The 16,608-nt window shown below is 40.2% G+C and overlaps 3 non-coding genes across 3 annotated transcripts; all 3 read left to right on the forward strand.

Moving 5' to 3' along the window:
• The first annotated feature begins 14,417 nt into the window (after positions 1–14,417).
• On the forward strand, positions 14,418–14,489 carry trnag-ucc. Its single transcript has one exon. It is a non-coding gene; the product is annotated as a tRNA-Gly (tRNA).
• An 811-nt stretch (positions 14,490–15,300) lies between these two features.
• On the forward strand, positions 15,301–15,372 carry trnaa-ugc. Its single transcript has one exon. It is a non-coding gene; the product is annotated as a tRNA-Ala (tRNA).
• A 954-nt stretch (positions 15,373–16,326) lies between these two features.
• trnag-ucc lies at positions 16,327–16,398 on the forward strand. The gene has a single exon. It is a non-coding gene; the product is annotated as a tRNA-Gly (tRNA).
• Positions 16,399–16,608: the final 210 nt, after the last annotated feature.

A 16,608-nucleotide genomic window follows, 5' to 3' on the forward strand; every position in this document is an offset into this window, starting at 1 on the left:
AATCATCCTTTGTATGGGAGCTTTCCCTGATGACTGTGAAATGTTTCCCATGCAGTGGAAATACAAAACACTTTATCTGGCATGTCATGTAGGGCAGTTTATCTTAAGAGAATCTAGACCTAAAGGGATACTTCAACATTTTGGCAAATTCACCCATTGCCATAATTCCTATAGTCTTAGTAATAGGTTCATTTCCATTAGTTGTCGGTGCAAGCTGTTTCTAGATCTGGGCGGACCGATATACTAGCTGCACAGCTAACGCTATGTTAGCAGACAAAATTCAACAACTTCAAAACACCCTTATGGACAAGTTGTGACCTGCACATGCACCATGCTATGAAATAATAATGTATAGTTATGTAACATTACAACACATGAAGCAAATAGTTGGAACAATTTCTTGAGTAAACCACAGGATGGAGTAACACACTGCTGCAGCCATGTCAGGAGTGTAGTTCCGGCTTTGCATTTAACTTTAAAACATCTCCGTCTCGTAATGTTCCATGATTATTTCATAGCGTGGTGAATGTGCAGGTCACAACTTATCCACGAAAGCGTTTTGGAGTTTTTGGATTGTGTATGTATGAGTTTGATGAGGAATAAGCAAAAAATACCGTCTGCTTACATAGCGTTAGCTGTACAGCTGGTATATCGGTCCGCCCAGATCTAGAAAAAGCTTCCCCAACAACTAACGGAAACAAACCTATTACTAGGACTATAGGAATTATGGCAATGGGCAAATTTGCCAAAATGTTGAAGTACCCCTTTAAGCTCAGATCAGACTACACAAGAGCTGAGCTAGATTACTTTTAATAAACATGGGGTATTAACTGTACTGTACTATATCTGTCTGTCCAAACATTCTGGTGAATGATACGCTAATTATATTCTAATTCTAATGGCTGCTATTTATCACCAACAATTCTCTTTCGTGGTCATCCCTCATCATAAAAGCAGGGATGCTGTTATCAAAACTATTTGAGTGGTTGAATATTTGGGACCATTTCTACTGAAGGAGGTGGTAGTGCTGATTTAGGTTTTGTTTTTCACTGTAACATTGATCTCATGTACCTTATATCTGAGGCTTTGAATGTGTACTCCCTGTGCTCTATGCTCTATGGGGAAAAACATTTCACAGACACACCGGTGGGATAACTGTATGTGTGTAAGTCTGTGTGAGACTGGGCTGACCTATCGAGGATGGATGGGATCCTGGCTGGTACAATTTAATTCCAGACTGACCCCATAAATTTTCTCAACATATTAAATCCGGGTTAATTACAAGTGCATGCCTTCACAGGCCTCTGGAAACAGACCTGACAAGAGGCGGAGCTGAACTGTAAAAAATGTTAACTCAAGCCCTGTGAGGTCAAATGGTCTGACCTGTTGATGCTATATATCATGACGCTACACATTTCATCTTCAGTGAATGCACAGTTCATACCACAATATCTACCCAGAATAAAAGAAAATATAAATATCAGCATTTTGAGAAAGGAATTTTTAAAGAAATTTTTGAGTTTTAGTGGAAATTACTCCATCATCCCCCTTTTAATGTCTAATACCATTTTTTACGAACTGAAGACCCCCAACAACTGACCAACTGGCCAACACAGCCAAAAATATGCTCTAAAATCTATCCAGTGCACATGAAATCCGTTTGAAATCCATTTCTTGATGAACCAGATGAAGGCTGCCAGCTAAAATGTGTCTGTTTAATGAAGTTGTTTTCCAAACGTCTACTCTTTATGAAACTTTCTGTTTCCACATGGTTCAGATAAAGACAAACACAGTACGAAAGCACATCCGGTTTATGCTTTTCAAAGTAAAAGTCCACATTAGCATTTCTTTGGAGAAACTCCCTTTGTATGTACATAATGCTTTTATTTTGAAAAGCTCCCAGCTCCTGGCTCCCCTTCCAATAAACACTGATTCCAGTCACTTGTAGGGAGGTTTATTGAGGTAAAACTTTGGAGGAATGACAGGGTGTTGACAGCAGTGAGATAAAAACCAACACGCAGCAAACTCAGCCCGGCATGAAAGCTGTTATGGCAGCAACATCTACAAGCAGAAAAAAAAACGCCTGAAACAGCGGTTACTGCAGAGGAACAGAGAGGAGCGATCATAGGGAGCGCTGCAGAACTGTGACGTCACACTACCAGTGCGGACCAAAACACGGCAGCCTCCTGGTGAGTTTACAAATTCAAATTTACTCAAAATGCAGATATCTGGTGTGTTTTTTAGTTAGTGAGAGGAGGGTCCAAGGAGCCACATCCATTTCCTGAGAGGGGCAGAGTCAGTCAGTTCATTAACGTTTAAAGCCACAGACACAGAAACAGCTCGTTCTGAGCAGGGCTGTTTTGAGGACCTCTGAGACCAATATAAACTTGTCTTAAAAGGGTAAAATATGTGACCTTTCAACTTATAGATCCTTTATAAGTGGGAGACACTAAAAACATTTCAAACAAAGGCTTAGGTCTCAGGAGGTTGAGAACTGATGGTAAAGGACACCCATAGAGTATGCACTTTCATGGTATCATTTGAATGAGTTCCATTCAGATTTTGCTTGTGTTGTGCTGTGGAAATAGTAGTTTTTTCCCGTTTATGGCATAAACAACATGTGACCTCACTTTGAGGCCTGTTTTTCTTTATAGTCATCTTTTAGTTGAAGTAGAAATGAGAAACAGGTGTAAAAATTGTGGCTATTCAGTTAAGGAAACTGAACATTAGAAAGCTCCTTTTTTTCTACGCTGTGTTTGTCTAAGATTACCACAACCTGTGGTGAGGCCAACCAATGAGATATTCACATCTGCGACTCATTATTGTGAGGTAACAACACATTATAAGAGACGGTTCGGCTCCACGCCAGTGCAAATGATAAAACCATTAATAACTTTCAGTAAGGCCATGGTTCGTGGATTATCATAAACTATTAAGTGAGTATGGCAGAAAACCTACTTCCAACTGTTATATGCTATATTATTCACACATAAAACAGGCTGTATGAAACATTAAATTGAGGATGAAGCCAAAGTCACAGGAAAAAGAACAGTTTTTGGTCCTTACACAACATATTTGAGCCTAATGTGATACAGCTGGATATACTCTGAGTGTGATCTAATCCAAATGGCGGTTTGGCATTAATTAACTGTGGCATGTCTACATCATACTCAACCTTTTTCAGCCTTAGTGACCCTGAAAACATGCCATAGTGTATCAGTGTATCATAGTGTATCACCACTCCTCTTATGGCACTACAACAAAAGCAAAGTCACTTGGAGAAATGAACAATATTTTGGAAAGCATGTGGCTCAAAGAAGGAATAATGGCAAACAGATAAATAATGCAACAGCTCAGCAGGCCGTGTAGATTAAAGAGAGAACAGAAAACAATCTGCTCGTTGTTTTTGTTGAGAAAAGCCTTTGCACGGACGAGACCAGTGACAAAAGAAAAACATGAAAGAATGGAGGAAATAACAGGATGAAAGCAGTAGAAAGGGAGAAAACAAGTGAAAGATGGCTGTCTATGCTGATGATCAAACGCTGTGTTTATGTGTTTTTGATAACACTTTAAATGTGGAGACCACACCTGAGATCAGACAAATCTTCAAATATGAGCTTTTTCCTCTTTCTTGTGAACCTTTCAGCGAAGGTTATGTTTGCTCATCTACAAACGCTAATTCCAAAAAAGTTGGGACATTGTGTATAATGTGCTTTAAAACTGAATACAATATGGAAATGCTTTTTGAAAGGAATTCAAGTTAATACAGCACAAAGACAAGATGTTTAGACTTCATTCTGAATCTGATGCCAGCAACATGTTCCAAAAAAGTTGGGGCAGTAGCATTTTTACCACAATGGCACATTACCTTTTCTTCTAACAACACCCTGGAAGCATCTGGGGACTGAACTATATTTAAGGTGATTTGTTTCTTAAGAACTGCATAACATATGTACCTCTACAACAAGGACAGTGTTGCAGAGTTACTGCATCTTTATTAGGCCTGCCCCTCTCCATATGCAGACCATGCACAGTCTCATTGGCCTCACTTTGGCCAGGGGCAGCCCTTATTGTTATCAACTGGATAATGCATTACATCAAGCTGTAAAATTCCTGCCCACCACTAACTCCATGCCATAATCGCCATTGTAGCATTTCAGAGAAATTTCACGCCACATGTAAACATAAAAATGCTTTCCTAGTTCAGTCTCGTTGCAATAAGATATCTGTTGAAAATTTAAAAAAAAATTCATGGACAAATTTTGCTCCTAAATTTGAAAAACAGATTCATTACCTGACTAACTTGATGGGTTGTTTTAAAAACTCTTAACTGTCACCAGTGTTACTTTTTTCCATCAGCTTATAGACTTATTTCTGTGAGGAGATTAATTAATTTGTTCTTAATACCAGTGACCTACCTTTAAAGGAGCAAAATACAAGACCTTTCAAAGTCTCTGAAGAATATTAAGATGATGACTCAGGTGTGTTTACATGTGTCTATGTATGAAATTTTATGTACACCTACTGGATGTCTTACTTATATGTGCATGTGAGACTGGATCTACTTTTCCAAACTGGTTGTGTTTCAGATGGTGTGTTTGCTGGGCTGTATATCCTCGGCCTGTATGTGTGCGTGTGTTTGTCAAACAGACAGCAGTCCACACTAATCCAACCACTTTGGCTCCACATCTGTTCTGTCACTGTCACATCTTGTCAACAAAACAGCAACAACTTGGCCTGTCCTGTTGCTGACTTTCTGTCTGTTGGGTTGCCAGATTCAGGGTGGTCCTGACCGCAATATTTATCCCTCTTTATTGGCCCTTGTTGCCGGGGAAACAATGAAGATTTAGGAGAAAGACTCCCCAATATATCTGTCCATCCTATACTTAATCTCCTTCTTTCTTCTTCTCTGTCACTTCTCTAACCAACCATGGGACTACCCTCTCAAGTCATGTCTAAGCAGCTGGCTTCTCTATTGCTCTTTAGCCAAATGTAATAAAGAAACAAATATGCATATAAGATGCTCACTTTATTCAACAGACACAAAAACAATCAAATCTGCACATAAAATTTAGAATCTTGCTGACCTCTAAATACTGATGCTACTTAAAGGGAATCAGGCATTGAACACAGGCCTTCTTTTGTCCCATTCTCAGGTACAAAGAGCTTGATACTTATCCAGCTAATTGCTTCAGCTGACCACAGCTACGCAGGCTGCAGGGTAATGTAATCTTAAGGTCTAATATACCCAATCAATATTTCAATTGAAAAGACTTGTTCTGGCCACTGGCAGGCTCAGATTGCCTGGTTGGCACCTGATCGTCATTACCTGTGAGCCTGGGTCCTGCCACAGTGGTCAGTAGGTGTCTGCTTCAAGAATCGGCATGCCAGGTTTGACTGATCTGGAAAGGGCTTGTGCGATAGGGCAACTTCAACCTGGTGTTCCACAAATCCAGGTTGGTGCATTGTTTGGAGTGAGCCCTGGTACCATCTCCAAACTCAAGGCCAAGTTCCGTAAAATGGGGGATGTCAGAGACAGGCCACGAAGTGGGCGTCCTGAGAAGACTGCCCCTCCCTCTGTCAACACTACAGATTGAAGTCAAGGCTTCCAGGACGATATGGCCGATTGCTCTCTAGCCAGACAATCCAGAACAGATTGCATTCAGCCAATCTCCGGTCTCATAGGCCTGCCAGAAGGCCTGTCATGAGCATCAGGCCCATTTATGCTGGTGTTGGCAACATTTGCACTGGAACCTGAACATGAGGAGGAACGTTATGTTCAGCAATGAGTCCAGATTCTGCCTATGGCAGTTTGATGTAGGGTCAGAGTATGGAGAAGACCAGAGAATGCTATGTAGTGTGATGGTGTGAGGTGGCATCTCCCTCACTTGAAAAAGGACACTTGTCTTAATGTTGCAAAGCAGATGGATACGCCTGTTTCCGTGTTTCTCACTGGCGAATCCATCTTGCAAAGCTCCCATCTGAACCATTTGGGCCCGGTTAGAAAGTGACAGGACCAATCAGTGCTAAGGGGCAGTTCTTTCAGGCACAGTGGAGTCGTGATGTAAGCAAGCAGTACAAGAGGTCGGGGCAGTAATGGCGGAAGACATTAGCATGGATGCTGCTAAAGTGCTAGTTCTATCAGAACTTGACAACATTTCTTCGTTAAAAGAAGAACAAGGAACAGCATTGAATTGTTTTCTATTCAAAAACAACAGAAGTCGGGTACTGACATGTCTATAGTTGCCATGGTTCTCGTTATGCTGTTCTAAATGGAGTTTATTCCTTGGTAGCGGTGCACGCGCATCTCGGTAGCAGCTAACGTCACGTGTTTTGTTGCTTTGATTGGCCCATAAAGATGTGACAGACAGAACTTTTATCCAATCAGCTCTGAGTTTTTTTTTCAAAGGCTCTGCCCTTTCCCAAACGTTGTCTATCAGTGGTTTTCCAGATGGATCACATCCATCTGGTGTGTCAGGTTGAGGCTTGTCATCATTGTAAGTCAATTCAATACAGAGCGATATAAAAATGAAATTTTGCAGCCAGTGCCATTCCCATATCTCCACAGTCTAGGCCCAAACTCTATCCTCCAACACAACAACGCTCGGCCCCACAGAGCAGGGTTTATCAGAGACTATCTCCACAATTTGGGATTAGAGAGGATGGAAGCAGTGCTGCCAGCAGTACTGACCTCAACCTCATTGAACACTTGTAGGATCAGCTTGGGCGTGCTGAGTGACCAACACAACCACATCGGCTGATTTGCAATAAATGCTGGTTGAAGAATGGGATTCCATCCCACAGCAGTGTGTGACCAGGCTGGTGACCAGCATGAGGAGGAGGTGCCAGGCTGGTGTGGCTGTGTATGGTTCTTCCAAATTCTGCTGAGGCTCCTGATCGTTCAATGAATAGATTTTTAAATTGCCAACTTGTCTTGTTTCCTTAGGATTTAATCATCCAATCCACCAAACAGGAGCAAATGGCAGAATAAGCTGTTTGGCATTGGCAGAGAAGATCTGGCAAATTTTTCATGGGTGCAACCTATATACTCAGCTCTGCTGCTCATCCTACAAATGCATGCTCTTTAAATATGGCACCATTAAAAGGGAAATAAACAGGCTTTCCAGTGGTATAAGATAATGCCAAGAAGCATTCTTACAAAAAAGAAATAATCATCTAAACACACATTTCCTTTCTTTTGAGTTGGGTTAATATATATATTTCATTTTTAGCACAGCAAATGTCACCATTCAAACACCCTGGCTCAAATTATGATTGGAGGGTTTTTTAAGCATTGGTGCCTAATGAGGGTATTTCCTCGAGTGCAGCAGACTTGAACAGGTCATATGATCAACCTGAGGGCAGTTCAGACAGACAGCTCAGTTATTGGCTAGTTATGTGGAAAGAAGTCAAGTCCTATTTAATGACCACACAGCCTCAACTGCAGGAATGTCCAAGACAGCTTATTTCCAATGCATACAACCCACATGAACACATAATGCATGTCAACAACAGTAGACCACTGTTCAAAATGCAGAAATATGCACACAGTCAAGAAGAATACTAAATGAAGTCAGAGGCCATGCAAGTAGGATTGTTCTGAGTGGTCAGTGAGATGTTTGGTCTCAGTGTGGGTTTGTTGAGTAACAAGTCATGATACAGGAGTTCAGTTAAGCATCTGAAGCCAGGCATTTTTTATTTTCTCAGAGTCTGTTACAATAAAAGTCTCTGGTTTTTAGTTTTATGGAAGACTTTTAATCTAAATAGCAAGATCAGAAAATGGAGTTAATCAGTAACTACTCAACTCAGACAAGAAAGAAACTTAATTTAACATTACACAGAGAAAATTTGATACAAAGAATTTTTTATCCTCTAAAATGATCATTTAATTTAGTAAGGGGCTCCCTCCCCCTTTGTAAAAGCATAATATAACTGTGAAAGTTGAGTTCAATTTCTCTAGCGACACCCAGGCCTGATTGTTGCCAGACCTGTTAAATCAAGGAACCCCTCAATTAGACAAAAAGAAGTAGGCTAAAAGATCTCAAAAAACAACACATCATGGTGTAATTTAAAGAAATCCATTATCCACAAATGGAGCAAACTTGAAACGGTGGTGAACCTTCCCAGGAGTGGCCAGCCTCCAAAATTACCCCAAGAGCGCATCAACGACTAATCCAGGAGGTCACAAAAGAGCCCAGAAAAAACATCTTAAAGATCCCCCCAAGAATCAGAAAAATCTACCCCCCCCCCCACCTTCTCCATCTTTCAGATGATGTCATGTCAAGAATTAGCCCCGCCCCCAGGTTGGGTTGGCCCTCTCTGCTTGGAAGAAAGTTCTGCCCTCCTCTACTTATCCAGCTGCCAGCTGAGAGGAGGATCAGGAGAGCCACATCCATTTCCTGAGAGGGGCGGAGTCAGGGGCGGGGTCAGACAGTTCATTAACATTTAAAGTCACAGACACAGAAGCAGCTCGTTCTGAGCAGGGCTGAAACAGAGAGGTTTTTAGACATGAAAAAATCCTGGAGTGTTTTTTTCAGCAACAAACTTCACAGGCATGTTTTGGGGACCTCTGAGACCAATATAAACCTGTCTTAAAGGGGTAACATATGCGACCTTTAAGACCTGCAGGCCTCACTTGACTCATTGAAGGTCGGTGTTCATGATTCTACAATAAAAAAGTCAAAGTCAAAAGTCAAAGTTTAATGGCTGAAATCTGATTGACAGGCCGTTCATGTTTAAAAAACCCTCCAATGAGGCTGAATTAAAACAATTCCGCAAAGAAGATTGGGTGAGAATTCCTCCAAAGTGATATGAAAGACTCACTGATAGTTATTGCAAACACTTGCTTGCAGTTGTTGCAGCTGAGAATGGCAAGCATAGGCCAAACCGTAGGTTTGGATGGCTTTGTTCCCTTCATAAATAAAATTATCATTTAAAAGCTGTATTAAGCCTCTTCTCTTGTTATCTTTGTTTAATATTAGAATTAGTTTTTTGATCTGAAACATTACAAAAATGCAAACAAAAAAGAAGTCCAGAATCAAGAAATACTTTTTTGTAGCCCTGTATGATTACGGTTAATAATGTTAAATGTAAAACAACTGAACTGACACATCTAGTTTCTTGATTTGTTTTTGTTACCTGGCTCTATTTGGTTATTTGAGGGTGGAAGCTGTCCATTTTCCTAAAAAACAACCCGAGGTTACAAATCTATGAATTATGGTGTTGGGAAACCAGAGTATTTGCCTTATGGGAAATGTGGCATATGCATGCTGAAACTAAAGCAGATGTGGGAAAGAGTCACTCCACAGAGATGTATTTGCACCGGATTAGAAAGAAAGTATAAGGATTTTGATTTTTGACAGGACAAACATGAGTGCTGGGTCTCCCTGTCAGACTCTGCTGCTACTACAGTCCCTCTAATTCATGCATAATTCATGACTGAGCTTGTGCTAGAAGGCTGGAAGACTTGATATTGTTTGCGGCCCTCTGTTAGCCAAGCTGAATAATTAAAGACAGAGGTTTCCTCTCCATTGCCATACAATGTGTTCCCTGGTCATTTACATAATCAGTCAGGTGGAGATACAAAGGGTGGCTTCTTACAAAACAGACTTGGAAGCTACCTTATATTTCTGTCTTAAGAATGTGGCAGCTGGTGAAGGTACACAGCATGTTATGTAAAGTTCCTCCGCTGGCCAGGCATTCATGCAGCTCATCTGGGTGTACTTTCCCTAAGTGAGGTAATGTTTTGCAATCCATTCTCCCTAAACTCTCAGCGCAAATAATTTTGCAATGTCATTTCAAGTGGGGCTATTTTGCAAGTTTTCATTCCAGAAAATCGAAGCAGCTCTGTCCTTCGTTTTCCTTGTTTGATCTGTGCCAGATGTTGCCCTCATTCTGCATTTTCTGCTTCGCTCGGTTTGTACAGCTTATAAAAAAACACTGACTTCTTCGAAGTCTTCTCACAGACTCTGTGTCGCGTTGCTTAGCCGTGATAGCGACCAAACAAAAACAGGTTTTCTGATTTGTGGCCACTTGTGAGAGAAAGGGGGGAGAGGAGGGAGATGATGTCACAGACAGAGATGGATGTCCCCTTCCCAAAGCCCTTGACCCCTTTCACTGAGGTACTGGAAAGATTTTGTCAAAGACTATAGTGGTTTAAGAACAGCTGGATGTTAGGAGCTGAAACACTGAGGAAAGAAAAATTGTGTAACAGCAAAGAACTACTTTTAAAGACGATGGGGTGATCCTGCTACTGGCTGACAAATATCCTTGTACACAGAAATAAACAGTTCCTGCAGTGATAAACATCCATATTCCTCAAAGTGGAAACAGACTTATAAACAGCTGCATGCTGTCCATGTGTTTTACCACAGGCTCTCAGTCTGACTCCCAGCCTCCAGGCCACATGCATGTCAACATCTGGAAACATGCTGCCAACGCTGACCCACAGAAATGGGTGGAGCCGATCACTCCATACTCCTGAACCAGTGTTAAGGATATACACAGACCTGTGCAGAGTGAAGCCTAAATGCTCTATATGAGAGGAAATTACTATTTTTGCACAATAACACACCCTTGTTGAAATGTCACATTTTTGTGGTGTACAACGTAAGGCAATAACATATCTATTCAGATCTATTTCCACCTTCAATGTAACATAAATCATATGATTCAATAGAAAAGCACCCAGAATCTTTAAGGAGGAATTCATTAATAAATAAGAAATAAGAAAAGCCTGGTTGCTTAAAGTTACACACCCCTAGACTAATACTTAAAGCATCTGCTGATTTTATTACAGCATTCAGTCTTTTGGATAGGAGTCCATTAGTATAACTTTTCTCAACTTGGAGATGTTTTCCCACTCTTTATTGCAAAAGCATTAAAAATCAATCAAACAACGAGGACATCACCTGGGCACAGCACTCTGCAGCTCACCCCCTAGGACTCAGGTCTGGACTCTGGCTGGGCCAGTCCAAAACCTCTCCTTCTCTGGTGAAGCCATTCTTCATTTAGATGATTGCATTGTGTCATTGTCAGAGCTGGAAAGTAACTAATTACATTTCCTTAACTGTAAAAGACTGGTGAGATGTGGGATAATTGAGCAAAAACCCACAAAAACAAGTTATAGTATAATAAGGAAGTGGTAAAAATGGGCAAAAAGCTGCATAAATTGGTTAAAAGTGGAAAAACACAAGGTGATTAGCAGTACAATGGGATAAAAGTGGCAAAATGTGTTAAAAAATGGGGAAAAATTGAATAATGAAGTGTCAAAAATGAGTGAAAGGTGGTAGAAACAGGGGAAAAGCAGCAAAAATTGTTTAAAAGTGGACAAATCAGAGTGACAAGTAGTATGAATGGGATAAAAGTGGCAAAATGGGCGAGAAGTGGCAAAAATGTGTAAAAAGTGGAATAAAAAATGGCCAAAATTGAAAAAAAAAAAACACTAGCAAAAATTGAGTTTGAGGCAAAAAATGCCAAAAATGGCTTGAAAGTGAGAATTGGCCTTAAGTGGCCCTCCGCTGCGCGTCGGACGGTTCAGGCCTCCACGTCGTCCATTAATCCCTGATAACTGGACACCTCGTCGGGCATTAACCCTTAAATGACGTCAAATGATTCACTCTGAGCGTGCTTCTGGAAGCGCACGCGGACAGGGCATGACCCAGTGTTGGCTATCTGATATAAGGTTAATGGTGGCGGAACTCAAACAAATTAAAAGATAAGGAGGGCAATAACGAGAACAACATACAGCCGAAGGTGTTGTTAACACTGCTGTGAGTGCCGCAGAGTTTACGGGTAAGTTTCTGTTAGTGAAAGGGAAGTTAGAGAGCTAAGCAGATAGCTTAACTTTCGCTAACCTAGCTTAAAATTGACTCGTGTATTGTCACGGTTGTATTGCAGCTTTTACTCCCTTTGTCTGGCTTTAGTTTGGGTGACATGCGTTTTATTTTAATGGAAAACATTGGGGAGAAGGAAGGAGATTAGAGTTGTATAATTCAGCAGCAACTTATTAAGCCATGTATAATTCATAAACGTCTACTATACTGTTAAGGGCTTGGTTCCTATATCATACAAAGACCTGTTGCATCAGTAAAGATAAATTTAAAATGTAATTCCGTCATTAAGCATTATTTAAAAATCAAAATTACCACTAAACTGCAAGAATATTAGTTTGTATCAAGTTAAGGATAAATCTTTAATATTTTCTTATGCATAATCATGCATACATGGCAGCACCTTTGGAGAACAGCTAAGCTTTAATGTTTTATTTTCTTTTTTTTTTTTTGGATGAGAGGGATATTCACATCAGTGGAGCTCCTAGAGGACACGTTTTGAGGCCTTCAGGGTAGTTCACACATTAAACTCTCTCTCTTATTGTGTAACAGTATAAGACAGCTTGTCCTGTTTAGACTCCTAATGTTGATTCTCAGAAACTGTGAACTACTGCCATCTCTTGGTCAAATTGTAAACGACAGGGACATATTCTTGGTAATATGCTTGTTTTTATTATGACAAACATTTCATGTTAAAGTGATAGTTTGTTATTTTGTAACGGGGGTTATATGAGGTATGTTTTAATAGTAAATATATTAGCCACAGGAGCTGTCTGTCAGTGTGGCCCCTTCAAACAGAGACCGCCATAAGAGACTGTGTGGGTACCAGATGTGCTTGACTGTCAGATGTGCTCTGGGTGCTGTGTCTTAGGCCTACCCAGAGGGGAGGAATATCTGCATTTCCACCAGGTAGTCCAGTTTGATTGACTACTTTTTAGTATGATTTGGAATGGTAAACCTTAAAATAGTTTGCATTTGCAGGTTTGCACAAGCCAAGAGGCTAGAGCTTTTGCAACTGATCAAACGTGCGTGTTTTGATGATATCATCCCTGATATTACTATATGACATCAGGGCAGGGCCTGCTAGTGACTTTACACTACATGAATGGCTGTATGCAGGCTGTACAAGCTATGCACAAAGTATTGTTTTTTTTCCATATATCATAGCTAATGCTAAGAGAATGAGAACTAAAACAATGTCATGGTAAATGTATGCTACAGTGAAAAAAAATCACGGGGCTTTTAATTTACTCAAGCCATTTTTATAGCACAGTGCCAGTGTACGTGTCCTCTTCCCCATGGAGTGCACCCATCAGCTGTTTGCATCTGTAGTGTAATAGCTCAACCTTTTTCTGCTAAGTAAATATTAGATTGTTAATAGGGATGCACAATATTGGATTTTTGCCAATATCTGATATGCTGATATTTACAGATTCATTTTAGCTGATACTGATATCAGTACTGATATTTAGATATGTTTTACATAACTAAATTCAGTCCTTTGAACACAATTTAGAGTTGAGGATGAAAAATGAAACAAACTGTTTTTTCTTACAATACACATTAAATTTTAAAGAATGAGGATGAATAAAGAAAAAGATCTCAACATACACAGGTCTGTTGGTCCAGCCTAAAAGTCCACTAATTTATTAGTATATATGGCCAAATTTTACAGTCAATATATGCTGATATTTACGACAAAAATATCAGAAGTAAATATCGGCGGAAATTTTGATATCCGCTGATACAATTTTTGACTTTTTAAGCTAATATCTGCCGATACCGATATCAGGCCGATAATATCGTGTATCTATGATTAACTTTGCGAAGCAGATGGATTTGCCCGTTTCTGTATTTCTCACCGGACAACAAATCCATCTGGCGTGTCAGGTTATTAGATTGTAGTATTATAATATATGTGTTATAGATTAATGATTAAATTTTAACATAATCCACTGACAAAGCACAAAGACATTTATTAAATTTGTTATTGTAGCTCAGTTTTCTTCTCTACTCATAGTGTTTAGCATCTCTTATATGAGGAGGACACTAGGGAGCTACAGGAGCTGGCTCCCATTTAAGATGCAGTTTCCTCTCTACTTTTTGCCTTTATTTAATACATGCTTAAAAAATTAAGAGTTGTTGGACACTGGGTTTTTAGAAATAAAGAAGAATATGACAAGTTTGATTGTCACCAGGAAAACTTTTGTTTGTTAAGGGCATGAACTTTCCCCTCTTGCTAATGTAGGAAAACTTTGCTTTTGTCTTTTTTCCATAAGCACTTTTAGACAAGAAAAGGAGAACTGCGAAATATGATCAAAACAAAAAGCCAGCATATAAAGGTTTGACCCTTCATTAGCACATATCTGCCATTTTAATAGTGTTATTGATTGTTATCCAGTGAATAAAGAGCAGTTACAGAACTAAAGGGTTAACAAGGGAAGGAATCCCCCCTCTCTCTGGCTGGGTAGCTTCCTCTTCCTCTCCTCAACTCCTCCTCCTTATTTTCTCTCGTCCCCCTCCTCCTTTCAGATTCTCACGCTGACTTGGACTGCTGATGTGGCTGTGATGTTTGCTTTCTGCAGAGCGATGGTGGTATAGTGGTGAGCATAGCTGCCTTCCAAGCAGTTGACCCGGGTTCGATTCCCGGCCATCGCAGAGTGAACACTTTTTCACAAGAGTTAGAAAAAAGCTGTTAGTTGTCAAGCACTTGAACTTTGCTGTAGTGTGAAATTATAACTATTAGGTCATGATTGAGCACAAACACTTCTTCTTTGTATAATGCTGTATAACAAAAACAAAGGATAGGGTACAGAGAAAAAAGAGTGTACTTTAACAGAAAACTGGATATAGAAATATATAAACAATTACAATGTTTGTGAAAAATAATACAGTCAGTTAAATGCTGTTTTTTTTGTTTATTGTGAGGTTAACTGCCAAATCTATCAGCCACAGTGGTCTATGGATCATTTAAAGTATTAAAGTATTTGACTCATCTCTGGCACAGAGCCAGCTACACTCTAACTATAAGGTCAAGGAGCAGGAGAATGGTGTAAGAGCTTTCATTCATTCAGATTGTGGCATTTTTTTAAGTTGAGAGGATCGTAGTTCCCCAGAGTGGGCGTGGCCTCAGCTCATTCAACAGACACGCTCACACCCACACCATCCTGGAGCAGATTTTACTGCCTCATTGTTCAAGATTTTGAAGCTTAATTTTATAAACTTGACAGGAGATAAGCAGATGCACTGTGTGGTACCTGAGGCATACCCCCTGTTCAAGTTGACCTGAAGACTCCAACTTGTTGTGAAAAGTCCTGCCTCAGATTAGCTAAAAATCTTTCTCACAGACCTCGTTTAGCTTTTTTATATTCTATGGCACTTAAGTGCACTGAAGTGCTATCTAAGCCAGGGCAAAGTCCATCCAAGGGTTTCAGTAACACATATGTTCTGGTTTCCATCTGTATGTACTGGGGATGTAGCTCAGTGGTAGAGCGCATGCTTTGCATGTATGAGGCCCCGGGTTCAATCCCCGGCATCTCCATCTATATTTCTGCAGCAGTGTCCTCAATCTCTCAACACATAGAGTCAATGGAATCAAGACAGCAGGCCATTCAGCACTAGGAGTGATATCAACATGCTTCAGTGAGACAGCTGCTCATAGAGGTACCATCTTGCAGATATTGATAAGGTTTCTCTTGAAGAAAGTGTTACCCATACTAAAAGATAGCATTTTGAAGAATTGAAAGGGTGAAAGTTGGTTATGGCAATACACCTAAAGGATGAGGATTGATTGGTTTGTGTGGCCAGGTGCTTACGGTGAAGGATGAGAACTCCATTGAGGTCTCCCCATGTATGCTTAAATCCTGCTAACAATGTTTGAGTGAGTGTGCTAGAAAGAAGTTTTCGAACAACAGAATCTGTGATGGTTTGTGCATCAGAAGCAGAAAGTGTGGTGATTTAACTGAAGATATACCTGTTTCAGATTTCTGTTTTGTAGCTCCATCAAGAGCATTTGCTGCAGTCCAATCCAAATGTGAGATCTTTTGTAAATTTAAAGATTAAATAAAACTTGTTTGGTTCATGGTGATAGTGGTATAGTGGTGAGCATGGCTACCTCCCAAACAGTAACCATTGCAGATCCAATTATTTGCTCAAGCAGCAGACAAAATGCAGAGTTAGAAAAAGTTTATGGATGTAAAAAATGAAAGGAATGCAGAGAACAAGAAAAGCTCTGCTTCAGCAGGGACCCTCCTCTTTTATACCCCATGAAAGTACAGACGGTGTATGTTTTCAGGGATAGTGTTATTCAGTGTTATCCAGAGAATAAGGAGCATTTACAGAACTGAGGGGTGAAAACTGAATCCAGTCTCTTTCTGGGAACCTCCCTCTTCCTCTCCTCAGCTCCTCCTTTAAGTTTTCTCTCCGCCCTCTCCGTCTCTGCTCAGTTCTCACACTGAGGTGAACTGCTGAGCTGGCAGATATGTTTGTGTGTAGTGCGATGGTGGTATAGTGGTGAGCATAGCTGCCTTCCAAGCAGTTGACCCGGGTTCGATTCCCGGCCATCGCAGATGGAAAATTTTTCATAGACAGCAGAAAAAAGACAGAGTTGGAAAAACTGACACAAACACATAGACTGCACTTTGATGTGTCTGCAAATGCCTTTTCAATGCTTTACCCTAAAACAACAGTACTTTGCTAAGGTTTATAGTAATTACCTGATGCTTTGTACCTTTTAATTAACTATTTCTGTTTTTTTGATTCTGTGCATTGCAGTTAG

The sequence above is a fragment of the Cheilinus undulatus genome, linkage group 19, assembly GCF_018320785.1.
Source record: "Cheilinus undulatus linkage group 19, ASM1832078v1, whole genome shotgun sequence".
NCBI lineage: Eukaryota > Metazoa > Chordata > Actinopteri > Labriformes > Labridae > Cheilinus > Cheilinus undulatus.